The 17,018-nt window shown below is 38.0% G+C and overlaps 1 protein-coding gene across 8 annotated transcripts in view; it reads left to right on the top strand.

Annotated features, from left to right (window-relative positions):
- The window catches only part of OTUD7A (OTU deubiquitinase 7A), a 154,042-nt gene that overhangs the window by 65,122 nt on the left and 71,902 nt on the right, over positions 1–17,018 (top strand). For 6 of the 8 annotated variants that reach the window (XM_075045461.1, XM_075045459.1, XM_075045456.1 and 3 more), the window contains one exon: positions 11,078–11,214. The gene's annotated coding sequence lies outside the window, so the exon portion shown is untranslated. The remainder of the gene's footprint in view (positions 1–11,077; positions 11,215–17,018) is intronic. The other 2 variants (XM_075045460.1, XM_075045457.1) reach the window with 1 other exon arrangement.

The following is a 17,018-nucleotide window of genomic DNA, read 5'->3' as shown; positions in this document are numbered from 1 at the left end:
TTTTGGATGAAATCTGTTTGTGGAGTAGTGGGGTTTTTTCCTTTTAGTTAAAGCTTCTAGTTTTTAGAGATCATCATCATAGAAAACTATGGTTTTATACATAAGAAAATAGTAGCTGCTGTGTAGTTTCTGAGTTGCATGTGTTATGTTGCACATAACCAGATCCATTTCTATATTAATTAAAACACAGATACTGGTGGCGTGAGCTTAGTTCAGATCCAAATTTAACTATTTGTCTAGTTGATGGTAGTAACCTTCTTTTCCACATACCACCACTTTTACTTTGATGCTAGTGTTTGAAAAAACAAGTTATTATCAACTAGATAAAATTCAGCTTGTACCTTTTTACATTTTAAAGCATTATGAACTCCACCATAGATGGTTTGCTTTTCAATGTCTACTGACTGCAGCTCCAAGAAATTGGCTCATTCTGTCTGTCATGAAATGGAGAATACTGCTGGTTAATTGACTGAATTTCAGCAAACTGAAAAGCAAGAGGTTTTTCCAAAACATTGGTAAATAAGAGAAAAGCTGACTCAGATGAGTGAATATTGTATGTATTCACTCTGGCAAACTGACTGATTTAGTGGAAAGTGACTGACATAAACAATAAAACCATAATTTTTCAAATAGGTTTCTGCAAAACTAAACAAGGAAATGAGAGTAACCCTGCTTCTCTGCTTCTTGCACTGTGGTTGGTCACTCCTTAAGCCACCATTTTGATCAGCTCATTTAGTTGCTTTTTTTGCAGGTGACGGAAGAACATGGTTTCAGGCAAAATCTTTTTGTTCTTTTTTGTTTTTTTCCCTTTTATGTGGTCTATAGTCTTGCCTGTCTGTTGAGCATCTGTCTTACCAAACCCTACTGATCTGTTGTTGTGGGACCAACTCCCTGCATCAAATAATAGATTTTTCTCTATTTCCATCTTCTCCCCCCAGCCATTTGTATTTCATATAACACCTAACTGAAATTATAGATCATCACTGAAATCATTCCTGTTCCACCTCCACAGCTTTTTATTTTGAATCGACAGTATCAGGATTCTTTCTTTCTTCCTTGCTTTTCTAGCTAGTAAGCAGACCTGCTAGTCAGGCAGAGCAATTTTCTGCCATGCTTTGAAAAAATTCTAATAAATTGACAGTATGTATTGTCCCAAGTGATGATACATTGTTTCTAAAAATAATCAACAACAACTCCCAATCAGCTTTGCTATGCCTCTAGCTTCAGATCAGCAGCAAAGCAGAGGAGTTTGATCAATGTGTCTTTAAAATAATTAAAAAAAAAAAAAAACCACAAAAATTAAATATATGAAAGAGAATGTCACTTTGGACAGCTTCAGGGAATTTTTGTTTTATGAATCTGTCTAATTTCCGGGGCTTTTTTGTTACAAAAAGCAGAGAAAAATACAGGTGTTTCAGAAATCCATGTGTTTGAGATGTTTAGAAAAATATATAAATAATTCCTCCTGCAGTAGATTAAATGGAAAGATATTTATGTGCTGAAGCTTGCAGTAAGCTCTACAAAACATGTTCTAATTCCTTAGAGTGATGTTGTCATCACGTTTGTCAACTAAGGCAAATTCTTTTGTATTTTCCCCTCCTTTTTTTTCTGTCTAGTAGTCTATGATGAGCAGTTTGTTTCAGAAGAGATTGTTCTTCACGTAGTTTACAGGTGCTGTTTTCATATGTGAATTTGGTACATAAGTTAAAAAAAACAGGCACTGTTATTTTCTTTAGCTGTTGCCTGTAGATGTTAATATTCAGAGTGATGAAGGGTTTTATTCCCCAACCCCCAGGCTTATTTTGCAATCAGTATCAATTGCCATTTTTTTTTCTGGCTTTCTAAATTTCCTGTTTCGCACACTGGTATTTAACTCCAACCGTGTCCGGCTTTTCATAGAATGTAATAATAGATAGTGACAACAGTGGCAATTAGAACTGAAGGTCTACTTCTTAGAGATGTTGAATATCCATTAATCCTGTTGCAGTTGGTCAGAACTGTTCAAAAGCTCTCAAAAATCAGGCTGTGCTATTTTAACATCAAACTTTTAATATCTGTTAGTTGCTAATGCTTTTTTTTTGTGTACAGTTCTTCTGCATGTTTCCTTATAACACTTTCCTTGATTGATCAGTTTCCAGTTCTCCTCATTGAGCCTGAGTATTTCCTGTTAATTATTATTATTTTTTTAATATTGCCTGAATTACAGGAAAAATTATAAATGCAAAGATACTATAAATTTTTACAACTGTAGACGTAGCTATAGCTTATTTTTGGTGAAAGAAAACTGACAGAATGTTACCACATTGATTTGACTAAATGAAAGAGGGATTTTCTTGCTGCTTAAGGCATCTTATATTTTCTTTGAGTTTTGATGAACAGCCATTCCTAATACTAGATACTTTCACACTAGACATTTTGTTTGAAAAAGAAGCGAAATTTAGTTTGCTAATATGTATAAGCATAAATCTGAAAAGGAGTTGCAACACAAAAAAGAAACAAATTCCAAGAAAACCGCAGAGAATTGTAACAGGTACAGTACTAGTTTTGCCTTTATTTTTAAACAAGATCTGCATGGCTTTTGTTATCATTTGATCAAAAAAACCCCAAACATTTAATAAGCCAGGACAAAGGCACGAATGACTAAGCTCACTGTTTTTTTTATTTCACTGAAGAAAATGGTTTTCATCTCTTCCCATTGTCCCCCCAGGATTATCTCTAATTGGAGTGTGAGAGGTCTCTGACAAGTTTTGAAAAATACATTTAGCATATGTCTTGTCTTCTCTACTCATTTCTCTACTAATAGTTCACAGCAGCATATAAATTGATACATGCTTCTCATATGAACTGGACTAGTACTGCTAACATTCTCAGAGGCTACCAAACACTACTTGGATAAGTTTCAGTTGGTTTTAGAACAGGTCATATTCAAATCAGTGACGTGGAAGTAAACCCAGATGTACTGTGTGACATAGCCTGGCATTGGGGGACTCCATTTCCTCCTCCTGTCAAGACTGGTTCCTCAACAGCACTTTTAGCTGAAAAAAAATGGCCAGAATCAGACAATCTAAAGCTTTGCCTCTGTTAAAAGTTTGCTGTCAGAGATAGCATTGCAAATCCACCTTCTGTAGGTACTGATTTGTAAGTCAACCCTGATTTGATTTTGTCAGTTACAGCAGTCCTCCAAACAAATTAATTTATACCATCAGGCACACTTTATCCAGTGCAACTGTAGCTGCATGTGATTCTTGGCTACAGAGAAATCCCCCCTCCCTTCTAAGAAACATTTTTTTATATCAACAGAAGTCTTTCATGTAGGCCAAACCTGAGGCATTCAGCCTATTGCAAGGTGTTCCTTTGACATTGCTCTACACTTGGTACAGATCCCTATTATTTCTTTCCCTAGGACTCAAGAGAGATCTTTTCAACTGCAGTAGGATGTCTCTCAGCAATTTCTTCTGGTCTTAATTCACTGTTGGTACTTTTCTGCTTAGATACTTGAAAAAAACTTGCCATGTTTTTCCCTTTCCACCATTAAAAGTGATCTGTTGAGTTGGCATTGAAAATAACACACTTACACCTTCCTGTCCTACTCTACCCTGGCAGAAAGTTTTAGAAATAACCCATAATTGAAAAAAACATGGTGTTTTTCCCTAACCCTGTGTGATGGGTTGACCCTGGCTAAACGCCAGGTGCCCACCAGAGCCGTTCTATCACTCCCCCATCCTCAGCTGGACAGGGGAGAGAAAAATATAACAAAAACTTGCGGGTCGAGATAAGGACAGGAGAGATCATTCACTAATTACCGTCACGGGCAAAACAGACTCAGCTTAGGGAAAATTAGCTCAATTTATTACAAATCAGCCAGAGTAAGGTAATGAGAAATAAAACGAAATCTCAGAACACCTTCCCACCACCCCTCCCTTCTTCCCGGGCACAACTTCACTCCCGGATTTCTCCACCACACCCCCCCAGCGGCACAAGGGGGACAGGGATGGGGTTTACGGTCATCACACGTTATTTTCTGCCGCTTCACCTCCTCAGGGTGAGGGCTGATCACGCTCTTCCCCCGCTCCAGCGTGGGGTCCCACCCACGGGGTCAGTCCTCCACGAACTTCTCCAACGTGGGCCATTCCCACGGGCTGCAGCTCTTCATGAACTGCTCCAGCATGGGTCCTTTCCACGGTGTGCAGTCCTTCAGGAGCAGACTGCTCCAGCGCAGGTCCCCCACGGGGTCACAAGTCCTGCCAGAAAACCTGCTCCACGGGCTCCTCTCTCCGCAGATCCGCAGGTCCTGCCAGGAACCTGCTCCAGCGCGGGGTTCCCACGGGGTCACAGCCTCCTTCGGGAACCCACCTGCTCCGGCGTGGGGTCCTCCACGGGCTGCAGGTGGAGATCTGCTCCATCGTGGACCTCCCTGGACTGCAGGGGGACAGCCTGCCTCACCAGGGTCTTCACCACGGGCTGCAGGGGAATCTTCGCTCCAGCGCCTGGAGCATCTCCTCCCCCTCCTTCTTCACTGACCTTGGTGTCCGCAGGCTTGTTTCTCTTACATGTTCTCACTCCTCTCTCCAGCGGCTGTTTCTCACTCTCCCAACTTTTTTTCCTTCTTAAAAATGTTATCACAGAGGCGTTACCACTATCACTGATTGGCTCGGCCTTGGCCGGCGGCGGGTCCGTCTCAGAGCCGACTGGTATGGGCTCGCTCTCTCTCGAACACAGGGGAAGCTTCCAGCAGCTTCTTACAGAAGCCACCCCTGTAACCCTCCTCGCTACCAAAAACCTTGCCACCTAAAACCAATACACCCTGATACTGACTCACAGATTTTTAACATAAGGAAAGATTCCAACAATTGAACATGATTTATAAGAATTCTGCTTTAATCCTGCTAATCCTGTAGGAGTAAGTGTCTTCAGAGTACTTAAAACAGGTTAGTATCCATTATAATTGATTATAGTCATATTTCAATTCTTTCTCAGTATAAAATGCAATGTATGACCTTCACTGCATGACTTTCCTACAGCTTGACACCCTGAGCTGAGGAAGAGTTCAAGATTCGGGTTCTGATGAGCTACACAAGCTATGACTGCTCAGTCACCAGCATAGTTATTAATGGCCTTTAATACGGCATCTGCGATATATTGTCCTGTACTATTCAAATAGGAGGAGGAGTGCTTTCTCTTTAGATTTGTCTGATGCATGGTTTTCAGTTTTCCTAATGGGTTCTTCACAGATTGTCAATTACTTATATAGTTTAAGTGAAATGCACAGTTGCTATATTAAATCATGCATCTTCAAAATGTTGTGAAATGAATCATTCCAGATTCTATGTTTCATATCTTTATTTTCTCCTTTGCATCTCTAGTTCTTCTGAAAATCTTGAATATTACATTAAACTATAGTTTTTAGTAGGAAAAACAATTAAGCCTTCTATTCTTAGTTTAATTTTCCAAACTAAATGCAATAACTGAGGAACTTCATGTTTCACAGAAATGAGGATGGGAGTCACAGGGTTGGGGGAAATTAATAGTTCTGTTTTGCTGCATAATGTGTCTGTGTGAGCTCTTTACTGCTGTAGCTTATTTAGCTGCTGTATACACTGAGCTGATATGCTTACTGTTGAATTCCAGCACATTGTATGAACGCCTGGCAAGCTAGGCATTCTTCATACATTATATGCATCTAAGTACATACGCATCTACATTTCTTGCTATTCTTTCTACATTACATGCGTCGAAGGACTTACCAGGACTTGCTTTTTGTACATGATCTGAATCTCAGAAGTTCAATTCTACTGTTATTTTTAGGGTACTTGTAAGAGAGGGAACTTTCCCATCAGTCTGTCACTGAAGCTGTGGGATGAACCAGTTGTTAGGATCAGTATTTTTAAGGAGAACGTGGGAAAATCTCCATTATGTGTTTTGCCTTGATGTGAGGAACAACGCAACGTGAAGAGTAACAGACAGTCAAGCCTTGTGTTTAAAATAGCAGCTGCATTGTCTACCTCAAGGCATGAATACGATGAAGACTCCATTTTAAAAGACTATACCGGACTCTTAATATGTTGACTGTGCACTTGACATACAATTAAGCATTTGTGCTTTTCTCTAATCTCTGTACAAGAAGATAAAGGATGCTTGGAGAATTATATCAATAAGACTGTTTATACAAAGCTCAGAATACTAACGCTTCTGATGTCCTTTAAGCTTCTGCCTTCATATCCTTGTCAGCTCAGTCCACTGCACACATTTTCTAAGTCAAACTAGCTTAAGCTAAGGAGGGAAGAAATGGGTTCCATTTCTCACATGGAAGAACCACTAGTCAGGGTAAATAAGAATTTTTCTAGCTAGAGGAGAAATCCTTTCCTTCATCAGTGACACACTATAGAGACTCAGGAAATAGATAAAACGATAGATGTTTCTCATGCAGTGGTTACAAAGAGATTTCAAGTGATGAAGGCTCAGTACAAAAAGAAAATTTGTTTGTGCTAGCACTTCAGACTGTGCTCAAGAACTGGTCATTAAAAGTTAGATCATCAAAGTGCTGCTTTGCACTGGGGAATAACGTAACTGTCAAAGGTGTCTGCAAGAACATGAAACATTAGCAAGTCATCATCTTTTGTAGATGAGTGTTATGGGTTTGTGTGGTGTGGGGTTTTTTTGGTAGCAGGGAAGGGGCCACAGGGGTGGCTCCTGTGAGAAGCTGCTAGAAGCTTCCCCAGCTCCAAGTCGGACCTGCCGCTGGCCCAGGCTGAGCCCATCAGCGACCGTGGTAGCGCCTCTGGGAGAACAGATTTCAGGAGGGGAACCGGTAGTGAGCAGTGGGATTGGAATGTGAGAGGAACCCCTGCGCAGATACCAAGGTCAGTGGGGGAGGAGGTGCTGGAGGAGGCTGATGTCCCTGCAGCCCATGGTGAGAGGGCAGACTGTCCCCCTGCAGCCCATGGAGGTGAGTGGGGGAGCAGATGCCCCCGAAGATGGTCATGACTCCATGGGAAAGCCTGCGCTGGAGCATTTTGTCACTGAAGATCGGCCCGCAGAAAGGACCCACGCCAGGGAAGTTTGGGAAGAACTGAAGCCTGTGGAAAGGACCCACGCCAGGGAAGTTTGTGAGGAACTGCAGCCCGTAGAAAGGACTCACATTGGAGAAGTTCATGAAGGACTGTCTCCCGTGGGAGGGATCCCATGGCGGAGCAGGGGACGAGTGAGGAGTCCTCCCCCTGAGGAGGAAGGAGCAGCAGAGGCAACGTGTGAGGAACTGACCCCAACCCCCGTTCCCCATCCTCCTGTGCTGCCGGGGGGAGGTGGGAGAGAGAACCGGGAGTGGAGTTGAGCTGGGAAGGAGGGAGGGGTGGGGGGGAAGGTGTTCTAAGGTTTGGTTTTACTTCCCAATATCCTTGTTTTGATTTGATTTGTAGTAAATTAAATTGATTTTGTTTCTTCCTCAAGTTGAGCCTGTCTTTTGCCCCTGACCATAAGTGGTGAGTGATCCCTCCCAGTCTTTATCTTGACCCACGAGCCTGCCTTTATATTTTCTCTTCATCCCACCGTGGCCAGGGTCAGGGGGAGTGAGCGAGTGGCTGTGTGGTGCTTTGTTACCGGCTGGGCTGAAACCATGACAATAAGCTATAGACCGATGCTGTGTGTCAAGTTTTGTACCCTTCCCCCCCAGTTTTCAATGCAGACATCTGCAGGACATGACAGAGCCACTTTCCATAAGTAGAATAATCATTTCTTTGATGCTTGTCACTTCTCTTTAAGAGGACCTTCGTACTGATAGTTGCCATCTAACATAAAAACCTTTTCCTTCAGGTGATCTTGTTAATACTTCTTAAATATTACTGCTTTCTTATTATTAGAGACATCTTTTTCTTCATACATTGCTTGAGCTAAATGAAATCTTTGCAAAGAACCACTGAGCAGTGTAACTGTAGGTAAGGCCTTGTTCTGAATGTAGAACTTATACTGAAGAAGCCTAGTCTTAAAGAAACTAAGCACAAAGCTGATGTTATAAAAGATAATGCTTTTGTCTTGTCCTAAAACTACTTCAGATTGCATGCATGAAATAAAAATAATGGAAATGAGCACACACTTGAGACTTTGTGGGGAGATGCTGATCCAGCTTCAACAGAATATTAGCAGAGAAGGTTCTCTTCTCAGCACTGTGTGGCTGGTCCTAAGCTGCTGAGAAGATTGTAGGATGTATTTCAGTCCTGTCAGAAGTAGAAGTGGAAAATGGCATCCCTTTTAATTTTAGGACAAGGATTGCATGAGAGTCTCAGAAGAGAATTGAGGTACTTCTAAAAACTAAGTGGAGGAAGCTTCTTCAGCTCCTTGTCAGTGATTACTTTGAAATGTCAGACAAAAATAGGGAAAAATTGAAAGTTACTGTGAATATTCATTCTTAATGAAGAATTTCTCTGCCGTCTGGCCTCAGTTGATTTTGCTAAGACTCCTTCTTACCCTTAAAAGACCTGTTTGAGATCAAGTTCTTTGTTTTGAAATATATATGTAGCATCTTTAGTCTGCGTTTCCTCATTTTCTTTGCTAACTTCACACAGAAGTTATTGCAGGGACCATGCAAACGTAAAAAGATAAATTCAAAATTTGTCCCCAGAATTGTAAAGGAATTGCAGCTGAGATTACTCTATACTCTGAAGCTTTTGATAGCTAATGGTAATTTTATTCTGTGTATTTATATCTTTGTGTAATTTGTTATGGACAAAGCTGTGGTCATACAGGGAGCATTCTTCAGTTTATTGTCCCACTATACAGGGGAATACAATGGACAGAGTAAGCAGTATTTAAGGTTGCTCTTAAACTGGGTATTCACAGCAGCTAACCTTAGCCTATGCTTACTCTGTAGTCAGTGGATAAAGAGAAGGGAGAAGGCTCGTTCAGAAGGATTATTTGTAATAACAAAATTCAGTTCTTAAGATCTGAAGTTAGCCTTAATGTTTGATTCCTACATGGATTATGATCATAATCTCCCATTTGCTAGTCAGATGAAAGGCCATTTGTAAGGAAGAACTTGCATTTCACAGAATGACTGAAGAAATTATTTGCAGGGATAGGATAGCAATAACTGCTATTAATCTCACTGCAAGTTATGTATAAGCTTGAGGTTTTGCACACTGTACTATCAAGTTAAAGATAGTATTCGGTGAAACAGATAAAAACTAAAAACCAAACCAAACCAAAAAAACCCCAGAAAACTAAATAAATTCTTGAGGCTGCAGTGTGTGTCTGTGTCTGTGTGTGAAATGCCAAGAAGACGTTTCCTTATGCCCTAACAATCATAGTATCCATGGTAATCTTTCAGATCGCTTATTTATGACAGCAAACTAAATGGAATAATTTTTAGCGTAGTTTAAATGGGACATTGTGATTTGCAGAAAAAAATGTATATGCTTGCAGTACATATGTGTAAGTTCTCTTTCAGCTGAAGAAGTAGGTCAAGTGTTGGATGGAAAGGGTTTATTTTTCTGTGCAACTGATGTGTTGAACAAAACTATAAAAATGTTTCAATTGTTTGTTAATACATAGCTGAAAAAAGGAATATACCTTGACTGCTAAATTATTTCCGGGCCAGCAATAAAAGTTACGTCATCTCCTTAGCAGAAACATCATCATTTGATTTTTGAAGGCTGCATAACAGAATTTTTAGTTATTTCCCCATAGCTAATACGAGTTTCATAGTGTAGATATTGCATTTTGTTAACATGGTATACATGGAAATGTTGAGGCATATTCACGCTTGATGGTTATTTCTATCCCTTGCAGTTGAAGTATCTTTGAAAGTGTTACAGCCATTGAAAGCCACTTCTGTAAGTTGATGAGGGTTTTACAGTTGTGGGGTTTTTTTTAAGTTCTGTGATGGTGATAAAGATGAGGGTCATAGGCAAACACAGTTTGATTGCTACTTATATTTCCTTTGCAATATATGAAATGATTTTTTTATGTTATTCTGAACTTTAAAATAACCTACTGTATGAGGATATCTGTAATGTGGTGCAATCATAACTAATTTCCAGCAAAGAATTGAAGATAATTTTTCGGTCAGATATATGATTCTTGCGTGAAAATATATCACAGTGAAGGAGGAAAAAAAGCTAGGAATCTTATGAAGTACCATATATTAGCTCACAAACAGTTCATGTTACAGTTGATTTGTTACACAGGCAACTGGGATTTTTTTGCGTAAGGACTATTATCTACTGAGATTTGGTTATTTCTGTAGGTATTCTAGGAAATAATGAGTAATAATATAACGTTCTGTTTTCATATAATTCCTACAAATTTATAAAAATTGTGGACCTTGTTATGTTTCTGCCTGTTTTAAAAGCATTATCAGAAGGAACGTTTTCCATGATGAAAGGGTTTGGGCAGATATGTGTTAAATCATGATTTTGATAAGGCTGTGCTCAGTTACAAGCATATGAATTTTGTGAATGGATTAAAAAAAACAAATGGGAAAACTGTGAGTGCCTTTTAAAATAATAAGGTGAAGCTTATAGTAATTGGATTATGTATTTGCAAGCAGCAGGACTTATAGTTAAGAGATAGGAGTAGATTATATGCTAAGGGAAATGCAGTTTCTTTTAAAATTAAATAAATCCTATGAAATAAAGTACTGTTCCTTCTTTCTTCATGTTTTTCTCCCTTTTTCCATGAAAGAAAATGACTATCTTAATTGAGTCTTCTCCTGGATAACTCTTCAGTAGTTCATTGCCTTAGATTTTGATAGCTTATGAGAAGAAAAACTTCCAAAGGTGTATTTGATAAATCTTAAGAGAACTGTTAGGGGAATTTTTAAGCATGAATTACCATTTGGATGTAGGATAGCCATAAGGATGTTTTTGTACATTCATAATTCTTTTTTTTTTTTTTTTTTCCTTAATTGTCTGGGTTGCGCCCAACTAATCTTAATGCAAATTATTGTATATGGTAGTTTATCTGCATTGAGAGTAGTATCCATTAAGCTCCCAAGGTCAAAGGTAAAGCTGATTTTTGCTAGTTATTATTATTCAAATAGCATAGAATAAGTACAATAATTAATATATTACTTATTTTTTTCCAGATTTCTCAGGGGACAAAATTTTGCTTATTCATACCTTCTACTGTGGCAAAAATGGATTATTTTCCTCACCAAAAACCAGCAGCATAACACCCATCTGACACATGCCTCAAGGAACTCTTATTTAAAGTCTGTTGTAAGTAAGTCAAACTAAAAATTTGCTTAAAGATAGCTTTAATCATCTGTGTATCTATTTACAGCTCAAGAACAAGCAGCCTTAACAGGAGAACAAATCTTAGCAGTCTGGCTTTTCAGCAGTAGCTGTTCTTAAATGAAAGTATAGGAGGAATTAACTTGCTGTAAAGCAGAGGTTGAGGTTGAGCTGCTTCCTGACTACTGTATGGCAATGTGTCATACCTGTGTGTTCTGTTTGTCTCCCCACATCCCCCATTAAAAGTTAACTGTGATACATTGCAAATCAGCAGCTATGGGGTTATGCATTAATAACATGATCGAAAAGATTATCTGCATTGTAAATGAAGACTTAGATTCCTGTTGCTATGACAATTAATTTTAGAATTCGCAATGTAGAAATAGGGGGCTAAATAACTCAAAATGTAAGAAACAGCAAGTGATTAAGCTGGTCTTTGTGTTTGTTGTTGAGCTGCATGCATTTTGTGATGCCTGTAGCCCCAAGTGTTTCATTTTTAATGCAGTGCAAACTTGAAAAAATAATGGAACTCCACATTATATATATCCAATAATGGTTATTCAGACAGCTTGCTTTTTATGTACTGAAGTAAATTTTATGTATGCAGAGTATATGATATATATTTTTGTGAGAGAAAATTGTGTTAAGATTAGAGTTTTGGCCAGCATACCTTCTTTGTTTGAAAGGATGATATTTGGTGGAATATGTTCAATATTTGGAAAGAGAGTCAAGAAAAATTTATAAATGAGGAAAATGGGGGGGGGGATTCTGAATGAGGAAACATCTAGCTTGTTCATACTGCTTCTGTAGAGAAATGTTCTAGTGGAAGAGATGCATGTTACTTAATGAAACTGTGCATTTAGTAAGAGGCCTCAGATTAACATTTGAAACTCTAATTGTTATATTTCCAGTACAGTATAATACTGCCTACTACTTTATCACTCTCCCAGATAAAAGAATAATTGATACTTGAATTTTATTTAAAATGAAGGTCTTTGTTTTATGGAAATTCCAATTTTATCAGTGGCATTATATTTATCTCTTGCACTGCTGCATTCTGCCAGAATACAATTAACACACTAAGAGGGCCCTCGTGAACAAAATAAGGGAAACACTGTAATTGCCTTATGTTCATTCTCTTTATCTGTTGTCCTGTATGAAAGCAAAAACATGATAGCAACGGTGTTGTTTTATCCTGAAAAAATACTGATGAAGGGATGTAGAGGATCCTTATCTGGAAAGGCTCTATCTCCTGCTTGTCAGTTTATTTCAGTTCTAGATCCCTGTTTCTGTGGACTTCTTATTTATCTATGATATTTTTTCCTCTCTAAGAATGTAATCAATCTTGAGTAAGAAAAATAGTGTTATGAAAACCCTCTGAAGCCTCATGAAAATGTGGTTGTAAAAATGTTCTAGCAGAGCATCAGAACAGATTAATTAATCCTCCTGCATGTGAATCTGATATAGGACTGGTGCTGTGCTTTTTGCTAGGCTGCCATCAGTGGTGGAGTGCAAGTAAAGGACCTTTCAGTTGTTATTAGTGTTATCAGTGACTGTAGATGTTTCAGAACATTTTATGGGGACTCAGGTATTTTAAGGTATTGAATGTCTCTAGCTTTCCATAATGTTTCTTCAGTGAGAGTGTGCCATAGCTCTTAAACGCATCGTGATCTTTTCAATTTTTCTTTTCTACTTTCTTTTATCTTCGCCTCCAATAATAGGTTAGAACCTTTAATTCTTAAATAAATTGCCTCAAAAGATGCTTTAGTGGTGTCCTTTATCAACAGTTCTTGCTTCAAATAATTCAAATAAATAAGCCAATAGTAGATGTTTTAAATAAAGAAATGTAGCTGTGTTTTTAAAATATTTCCCAGTTGGTCTCTAAACTTTGGTGGTATTCTTCCTAGAACTACACTTAAAATAGTTCAGCAACTCTCTTGTCTTGGATAATAGCTCTTCTTCAATGGTTCCCACAGGGGTTTAGCGTCTTGACTGGGGATTCTTCAGCATAGCTTCCCTCGTTCTTTATTTTTTCACTTCTGTGTCTAATGTATCAGGGCTTGTCTACACAAGATACTAAGGGAAATTGATGCAAGTCAACTAAATGTAGGAATTTAAAGAGGGCAGCTTAAATCCCACCAAGTCTCTGTGTGCACTCTCCTATTCACAATGAAAGTGGTCTCCAGTGAATTTAGTTTAATTCACTTCAAAGGCAAGATGAGCCAATCCAAATTAAGGCCACATTTTATTCCCAGATGAAACTGTTTGCAAAGGAATTTAATGGACTTGGACAAATCCAGTTAATTTGGGTTAATTTTCCTGAGTTCCATTGTGTAGACAAAACCTTGGTAATAATGCTTGATTGGAGCTTTTATTTTTCTGCTTTCTTGTTCTTCAACTTTTGTTCTTATAACTCTGATATTTTATACTTGAGAAGGTAGATAGCCCATAATTATACTAGTCACTAAATGTTGTCTTGTTATCTTACATGTTTTGAGAGTCCGTGTTTTATAATTAGCATATAAATACCCTACTTTGCCCTTGGGTCTAGTGCATATTACCTTTTGTTGGGTAGTTACCATCATTTTGGCTTCTTCAACTAATGCCTTTTAATTCATCAATAACTACATCTGCTGTCAAGATCTTATCTGCCCATCAACTTTTTAAAGCATTTTTTTATAGATTTTGCAGAACTGGGTGATTATTATTGCAAATAAGTTGTGACCACATGTGCCTTCTATAATGGAATTATGCAGTGCCTCTTAATGGAGTGATTTGCCATTCTGGTGGTAGAACTCAGTCAACAGCAGCTAATTTGAATGGAGTCAGACTAAAGGTGCTTGTATGACTTAAGAGCTGGTCTTCCTAGCTCAGTACAGAGGCTTTAAGGAGCATTTTGGTGAAGTGTACAATAGCTTAAACGGTACAGTTTGCAGAGATATGTTTCCTGAATAATATTTTGTTTCTTTCATTGGAGTTCTGAGAGCAGTGTGGGCTTAGTTGTATAAAACAGATTGCAAAATTTAGGTCCACTTCATCTGTGACAGAAGTGTATAATATACATTTAGTTCTATGGGAGATGTTCTGACTGAGGTTAAAAACTTGTTTTCATCTTTATGTTCTTGGCAGCTAAAACTGTAAACTATTTGAAGATAAAGTCTGTTTAAAACAAAACTTGTGAGGCTGGTGAAGTAATCTCTAATTTGAATGGGATGGATACAAAATGTAAAGGTAAAAGTCTTAAGAGATATGCTCTCTTTTAATTGGCCTTTAAAATTCTGTGATATAGGAGTCTGAGCATACATATCTAGTCTTAACTTCAATTATTAAATCCACTATGATCTGTGAGATGTGCTCTGAGAGTGTTTCGCTTAAGCAGCTTTATGCATTGTATGAAAAAGCTGCCTTGTGTCCAGTGATCTATGGTCAAATTTGAATTTCTGGTGGGCTAGAGTATGCTGCTGGTAGGCAGCATCAGTGCCATACAAGTTAAGGCAATACTAGAGAGATTTTGTAGAAGTTGAAGGCCTGGAATCTCTGGGAACAGTAAATTCACTGCAGAGGTAGCTAGGATGTCCTAAGTGAACAAAAGGTGTGGAATATTTCTTTGTAACCAGTTTTGTTACTTGTCACTCAATCACCTGAGAGCTGCTTTTGTTAAGGAACAGCAAGCTTCTATTTGAATGTCTTTATTGAGACACTGCAAGTCTTTCCAACTAAAGTCATCCTGTCTAGGAAAAAACTGTCTTGAGAAGTTAAGAACTTTCTGGAAAAACTTTGTCAGAATTTCTGTCCAGTTGTTTGTATTTATGGTCTTGTGCAGTCTTGACAAATTAAGTTGAACATTTAAATAAATAAATAAAAACCCCCAAGTCCTGGATCTTTCAGTATTTCAGGTGTGATTCAAGTACCTAAATACGCACCTGATAAGTATTATAGGTAGAAATAGATGATTCAGGTACGTTCCTTACACATAGATGTGTATTGCCAGTTTGAAAGCTCTAAATCATCTGGGATAGCCACATGGGACTAGCAAGTATGATGCAGACCCATACACTTCTGGAGCAGCGGCTGAAACCCAGAAGATACTATGTGATATCTAGGGTAGTACTAGCTACATAGCTTTATGTGCCTGAATTGATTTCTACATGGTTTATTAGACTGTGCAGTCATGTTTTACCTCTGCTTTCTCCTCTTTGATGTAACTTTTCTCTGAACCCCATGTGTTTGTTTTCCTCTTTCCAATTACTGGATCATGGTAAATAAATAAATAAAACTGAATTACAAATCTGTACACCTTTTTTCATATAGCTAGAGATGCTGTTGAGTAATTTGCCAGAAAATTTCTCCTTTTAAATTTTGAGAGTTATACACAATGTCATACATGGCTGTCATCAGTCAGGCTGGAGTTTTAAAAGACTTCACATTATCTAGCTCCTGCTTTGGAATTTCTTTGAGTTCTTCCTCCTGGTTATTTTTTAGTTGAATTTAAAAAAAAAAAATAAAAAAATCATGCTTCCAGGATGAAGTACTATAGTCATACTAACACTTGTTAAAAACCAACCAACCAACAAGCAAAAAGAAACCAGGAGAAAATTGTATGCAAAAATATGCACCTTTCAGGAAGAATCTTTTTTTTTTTCTTTTATCTCCCCCCCCCGCCCCCGGGAAAGGTAGTTATTGCTGAAATTTTCCTATTCAGAAATCAAAGTCAGCGTGTTTCAGTTTTGACTTAACATAATCACTATGGTAGATTTGTCCAAGGATACATTTTATCGAAGTAGTACATAAGTAGTACATAAATAAGCATTATTGATTTAGTGTAGTCACTCTAGTAGTGCATTGGTTGGGTAATATACTCATCTGCAAATGACCCATGGCTTATGGCAGTCTATATACTGGATTCTAATTGACACACAAAAACCCCTTTGAAATCACAGATAACAGCAACTCTCTATTAAATGTAGTTGTCAAATTGCTGGGCCATTTAAACGCAAAGGACCAGGAAAAATAAGAAAATAATCTATTCTTTCTGCAAGCAGTAAAATTAATTTAATTGTAAGTATACGAATGTATCAAGAAGAGAAGAACTAAGTGACATGTGAATTTATGAAGGGCCATACAGAGGTTTTCATCCATTGGTATTTAAACAAATACAGATGTTAAACTGCCAAAGTTTAGACCTTCAGGATTAATGGAACAAGCAAAGAACAATGAAACAATTGTCAAAGGTGAGACTAATTCAAAATAATTAACATTTTCAGAAACATTTGGAGGTTTTCAAATAAATTAGAGTGAGCACTTCAGTAAAGAGATTATTCAGGTAGCTTCTGTTTAACTCATAACAGTGTCCTGAATAGAATTATTTCCTTTTCATTTGCTGAAAATTTGAAGTAGACTTTTATAATTATTCTTAACTATCCATTAGTAGTTGTTTGCATAATTATGCAAACTTTGGGTAAGGATTACCTGTAGCTTTTGGAGAAGTTTATAGATTCAAAACAAACAGGACAAGAATATACTTCATAACTGCATCTGCTTTGTGCAAATGCAGGGAGATTGCCTACTTCATAATCTGTAATGCCCTTTAGTTCTGTAAACCAGCAAACTGTATTAAGAAGCAATATTTTAGTCCACTTCTGACTTAAACTTACTAGCTCTATGATTTTCACACACATGCACAAAAAACCCCCACAGCCCCCAACACCCCCCCCCCCCCCCAACCTAAAAAAGGGTTGACTTCTGCTCTGTTACAAGCAGGGGTTCATTCTGAGATGCCCATAACTAAATATA

Source organism: Buteo buteo, chromosome 13, assembly GCF_964188355.1.
Source record: "Buteo buteo chromosome 13, bButBut1.hap1.1, whole genome shotgun sequence".
Taxonomy (NCBI): Eukaryota; Metazoa; Chordata; class Aves; order Accipitriformes; family Accipitridae; genus Buteo; species Buteo buteo.
Note: the sequence above shows the minus strand (reverse complement) of the source record. Positions and strands in the feature narration are given on the sequence as shown.